At 47.0% G+C, this 5,725-nt stretch overlaps 1 long non-coding RNA gene across 1 annotated transcript in view; it reads left to right on the top strand.

Moving 5' to 3' along the window:
* Window positions 1–2,677: 2,677 nt before the first annotated feature.
* Window positions 2,678–5,725, top strand: part of LOC109316081 — a 14,290-nt gene continuing 11,242 nt past the window's right edge. The window contains exon 1 of the long non-coding RNA XR_002102671.1: window positions 2,678–2,756. This is a non-coding gene — a long non-coding RNA (uncharacterized LOC109316081). The remainder of the gene's footprint in view (window positions 2,757–5,725) is intronic.

The raw sequence follows: 5,725 nt of genomic DNA, 5'->3' as shown, positions 1-5,725 counted from the left end.
CAGGGAGAGGGGGAGAGAAGGGTGCATGCTGTGGGGGCCCAGCGGCAGTGACTCACTCCCCCAGAGCCCACAGGAGCTATGTCAAACTGCCAACAGGTCAGAGGTGTACTCACAGCCCTACAGCTTGAGCCGGGGCTTTGGAGGGAGTGGACTGATCCCCTCAGGCAGCTGCTTGAGGAGCATGCAAGTTTCCTTGTGTAGCCTGGGTGTACGTGGGTTTGTACTCCCCTCTCTAATAGAGGGAATTATTGGCAGAGTGGCGTGCTGCAGAGGGACACAACAGCCCAGCAGCCACCTCCGTCTCCTATAGTCAGGCCCAGTCAAACAATTACTTAACTATATACAAATTTATTATTACAACAAAACCATTGAAGGGTAAGGACATATACATACATGTACAAATTTACAAAACAATAAACTGCCCCCCCCCAATTATTATTTAAAAATACATATGAACCATAGACCCGCCCAGAACAAAGGATATTGATTGGGCAACCTTATAACTCTATTAATATACAAACTAGTAGTTCAGCTTATTCATGTAAACTATAAGGCACACTCTGCAAGTATAACCAGCAATCCTTAGACTACCTGGGTGCCCTCCAGGGCAGGGGCCCCACTCCCAAGGTACCACTGCAGGAAAGGAGGGGGCAGGAGAAAGAAGAGGAGGAGGAGACCCCAAAGACTCTTAAGCTCCCCCACTATCACCCAGGAACAGCTCACGTGGTGCACCTTCACGACCCTGGGAGGTCCCTCCCCTGTTGAGAGCCTCTCTTCAGAGTAACTTTCTACTCCACAGTCCCAGAGGGTTGCCTCCCGTTCACCACTAGTCTTTGCTGCCACCTGACTCTGCTGCCACCAGCCTGGCTTAGTACCACATGCACCGCTTTGCCTTGTGCTAGGGATTGGAGGCCTGGCAGCCTTGTGCAGCACTGGGGCTTGGTTTGTTCCTGGATCCTCTGGGCAGTGTCATCTGCACTGAGCTGTTGTCCTGAGCCAGCTCAAGCAGCTCCCAGGATCTCTCACCCTCCATGAAGCACCTCCTGCACTGAGCTACCAGCCTTGTGCTGGGGGTTGTGGACCTGAACCACCCAAGGGGCTCCAGAGATCCTGTTCTATGCACTGGGCCTCTGGCTGCATGCCAGAGGTTGCAGACCTGAGTTGCCTCACACAGCTCCCAGAGTCTGGATGCCATGCTGCGCCCCAGGAGCCCAACCACTGGAGCTCTCCACCACTCCCTGCTGATGGAAGTCTGCGGGGACTCTTCCTGGGCTCCTGCTTTGTCCTACTGAGTGGCTCTCCCCAGCTCTTCTAAGCCCTGCTCTTCTCTGTCCCCAACACATCTCCCTCATGCTGGGCACACAGCTCCTTTTATATGCTCCAGGACCTTTGAAGTCTTCTGGACCTGAAGAGTAGGTAAGCTCCTCCCCCTCAGGAAAGATGGATGGGCTCCACCAATCAAAACAGCAGGATCTCAAGCATGGGACTCAACCCAAGCTCTGAAAGTTAAGCCTGCTTCACTTGTGAGGAAGCAAGCCCCGCCCCCACCCCCAGTTAGTGTGCATGTGTAATTCAAGGGAGGGGTGTGCAGCTGCAAAAGTCTGGCTAGGCACTTTCCAGCGCTCAGGCAAGAGGAGGTGAGACTTGGGGAACTAGCCCCAGTTCATCATTGTGTATATGACCTAAAGGGAGGGGTGAGGGCTGTGGGAACAAAACCTATTGCACTCATGTATTCACCCTGCAGCCTGAATTGCATGGCCCACTGTGCAGGGGCCATGGGCCCAGGCTGTGTACATTGTGTGTTGCAGGGACCCAGATGTGGGAGCAGCTGTCAGCAGTGCGGTGATGCCTGTGCGATGTGGGAGGACCCCAGCTACGAAGGACCGCCCATGGTGCCAGTGGATGGAGCTGGGGATTGTTTTATTTTTATGGTTTTTTTTAATATTGAGCAATTTATTTATTCTTGTTTCAATGTCTAATTATTGTTTATAATTCTCCTTTAACCTGTATCACACCTAAGAGGTTCATGAACTCCATAGGCACCCAAGTGACTATCCCAGTATCACCAGTGCCCCTTTTGTGTAATGTTTATAGACTTATTTTGGTAGCAATTTGTAATTTGTATCCACTTTAGTTATACCTTATTCTGTATATGTTTAAATTGTATATAATTAAATATTTGTAAATAATAATATCTGTGGTTGCAAAAGGTTTGTAAGTGTAAAAGGGGCCCTTCCTGCTTGAAAGCCTCATTTCAGCTCTTAGGAGAGCCAAGTGAGGCTTATGCTAATGGGCACCCCACTATTCCAACACTTGGACATGGCACATGGGTAGCACCATGTGCCAGAGTTACATATATATTGAAAGGGTGTGTGTGTGTGTGTGTGTACAGGTCCACTTAACTCATAGTGAGACAAAGCAATTTTCGTGGCTTTAATTTCACAGGCGGCCCTTTCCCTGTGGCCCTTTCGCTTCCTTCTGAATGGCAAGGAGGCATATACTGTATATCTTAATAGAAAATTCTGTGGAAAGTAGATTATATCATATAGTTTAGCACATTATTATACATCTAAATATTACATTTAAATCTAAATTTAGATGTATTATAAATAAAAATGTACAATATGAATTGTAACTTTATATTACCATAACTTAATAAACAAAAAGTTTAGCAACCCTAATTAATGCTAACCTTAATAGAAACACTTTCACTTCACTGACTCGTGCCTTCACTTAGTTTATGTCACTAGCAGACAGTAACTCTCAATCAAGTGATCTATGGTTGCAGTGATTGTTGCATTGTCTTTGTATTGTGGTAAACATTGGGAAATTCAAAAACAGTGTATTATATGAGTACTATTTACAGACACACACCCCTCCCCTCAAACCTCAACAGTATGGGCCAGAACTTGTCTTTACCCTGCAACCCCCTGGGTGGTCAGCTGCATGTCAATAGCCTCATTTCAGATGCCTGGCCAGGGCCAGATTAATGCATAGGCAAACTAAGCACGTGCGTGGTGGGGGTGCAGTACTTCTCTCTGGAGCAGCGATACAAATGGCCCTGCTGGCCTTGCTGTTATGGTGGCTCTGAGTCCCGCTCCCCAGAGTTGGCAGCACCAGGGTGGGGAGTGGGGTCTCAATGGGCCGAGGGCCCTCTAAATGGATAATCTGACCCTGTTCCTGGCCCCTGATGAAGCAAAGCAATAGGATCCACAGCAGACAGAAGTACTGTGTAGGAAACAGGCAGCATGGCACAGCTCTAACACCAATTGCCATGCTGGATCAGACCTCTTCACGGCCTGGATCTGGCCTGGGGGCCCTGACTTAAATAACTCCTTTCCACAGCCCTGTGCTTGCTTTCGTAAGGTTATAAACAGCTCTTGGAGCCCCTCCCTCAGGCAAATAATCTGCTCACACACAGAACTAAGAAGCTGGAACATCTGGAGCAGTGATTCTCAACCAGTGTGCCAGAAGATCCTTGAATGGGTGATGTAGGAAGTGTGATGAGATGAGCAGATAAGGGCAGACTCACACTGTCTATGCCTGGCCACTCTTCCACTCCCATTGCCCATCCTTCTGCAAAGGATGTTAGCACTGAAATAGATAAGCTAGTTTTTTAAATAGGGTGCTGCTCAATTCACAAAAGTAATGGAGGGCTGCCTCAAGTCTACTGAGGGGGTGTCTTGAGCCGAAAAAGCTAAGCACTCCTAACTCATTGCCTATGTGACTCCTCCTGATAGAGCTTGGTGGTGTCGGACACTATCCCCTGTGAGAGCCTGCCTGCAAAACAGGAAAGGCAATTTATAAGTGCAAGGTCACTATAAAAGACAGCTGGGCTAACAACTAGAGCATGGCTCCCTTTTGTGTTTAAACATGCATAAATACATATTAATGAATAGTCTATCTTCCTTTCTCTCTGCCCAGCTCCTGGTTTATTAGAGTGTCAAGTCCCTTCAGGTGCAGTCAATTAAAGTCTTTGCAAAGCACTCACAGGAACAACTAACAGACTGCTTGCAAAGAAAAACTGCTTTTCTCCCATTGCCTCCCTCCTCTCCCCTGCAGGCCCAACTGTAATAGCTCTGAACTCCGTGCTCCTCCTTTGCCTCCATCCCTTAACTGATTGTCTAGGTTACAAATGAAGGTTCATTGCAGCCTTAGACAGAAAGAAACAATTGGGGTAGGGGAGGTCTTGATGTAAACGGGGAGGGGTGAATCCAGGTGCTAAGAAAAGAATAACTCTTAGTCTTGATTCATATTCAAAGTCCTTTGCTTGTATTAAATTGTCCCATCCTTTCAATATCCACACAAGGGAGGTCAGTGACAGTCAGAAATTTTCTCACGGAACTTTTTTTTTTCCTTTGGAAAATGTCTGTTCATTAAAACACCCTGAAGGAATGTGTCAGTTTTGACCAGACTTTGGGCTGAATGCAGGTCTGCTTCAAAACTTGCCTGGATTTCTGCCAGTTTTCCTTTTTGGTTCCTTAGCAGCCCATGGGCCAGGCTGCTTCTCAGGCAGAGTGCCAGGGCTTCCAGGGTCCTCGCTGCAGTCAGGAGCCCCAGACCTCTGCCCCCCCAAAACAGAATTTCATTTTGAAATGTCTGAGGTTAAAATTTTTGTAATTTCAAAAGAAAATTTTCTCTCCCTCCCCCCCAGCACTTCATTCTGAAATGGAAGGATCAGCACTCATTCTCTGGCTACCAATTTAATAATTTTGGAGGGCCTCACTCATGACGTATGCATTCTGGGTTTGGTGGTGCTTAATTTTGCATTGGTGTAAATGATTTCGCAGGATTCTGGGCACCAGAAAATGGGCTTTTTGTGTTTAAGACATGGGACTGAGACTTAGGAGACCTAGATTCAGTTTCTGGCTCTGCCACAGATTTCTGCTGTGACCTTTGAAAAATCACTGCATGCCTCAGTTCCCTATCTCTAAAATGGGACTAGTAATTCCATACCATATGTATGCTATGGGTATAAATTCCTTGGTATTTTCAAAGTACTTGAATATCATGGGGATGAGTGTCTATGCATTCAGGAGGGATGCCAAGGACAGTCACTAGGTTGCCTCTTAGATGGTATGAATGCTGTTGGTATCTCTAGAAATAATGAAGGGAGGACAAGTTGTTGTAGGAAATGAAATGTAATTTCCAGAGTTAATGTCATCTTTTCAAGCTGCAGGGAGGGAGTGGAGGAAAGTTGGTCAGCTAAGATGCGTGAGAGGCCAGATTTTGGCAGTGTTGATTACCTAGTTACTCTGGTTCAGTCAGTCCTGTCTCATTCCCTTTCCTATTCATCCACTGTCAGCTTCTAGAGCCCGGGAGTCCCAGCTCTGAATGGTTCTTTCTTCTTCCTGAGAGCCTGTCATGCACATAGCAACACATTTCCCTAGTCCTGTTTGTGCTGTAGTGTTTTGGTACTCCTCCCTTCCCCCTTGCACAGGGTGAGGAATGCTAGCATGGGTTGGAGGTAGGAGCTTTTTGGTGATATCTTTTATTGGACCAACCGCAACATTGGTAGATATTTTAGACAGTCCTTGCCTCACATATATTCTGGACCATCACGACAACAGCATTGCTCCAGCACTCCCACAGAATAGAGCAGACATTCTGAGCTTGGCAGACATTATTTACCCCTTTGATTAGTGGCAAGAAAAAAGCAAGGGGAGGATGTCTAACAGAGCAAGCCGAAGCTCTGGGAAATGAAGATCCTATTTACACATGCCCC

This window comes from Crocodylus porosus, unplaced genomic scaffold, assembly GCF_001723895.1.
Source record: "Crocodylus porosus isolate Cpor-Errol unplaced genomic scaffold, CroPor_comp1, whole genome shotgun sequence".
Classification (NCBI taxonomy): Eukaryota; Metazoa; Chordata; order Crocodylia; family Crocodylidae; genus Crocodylus; species Crocodylus porosus.
This window is presented reverse-complemented; position numbering and strand designations above follow the sequence as displayed.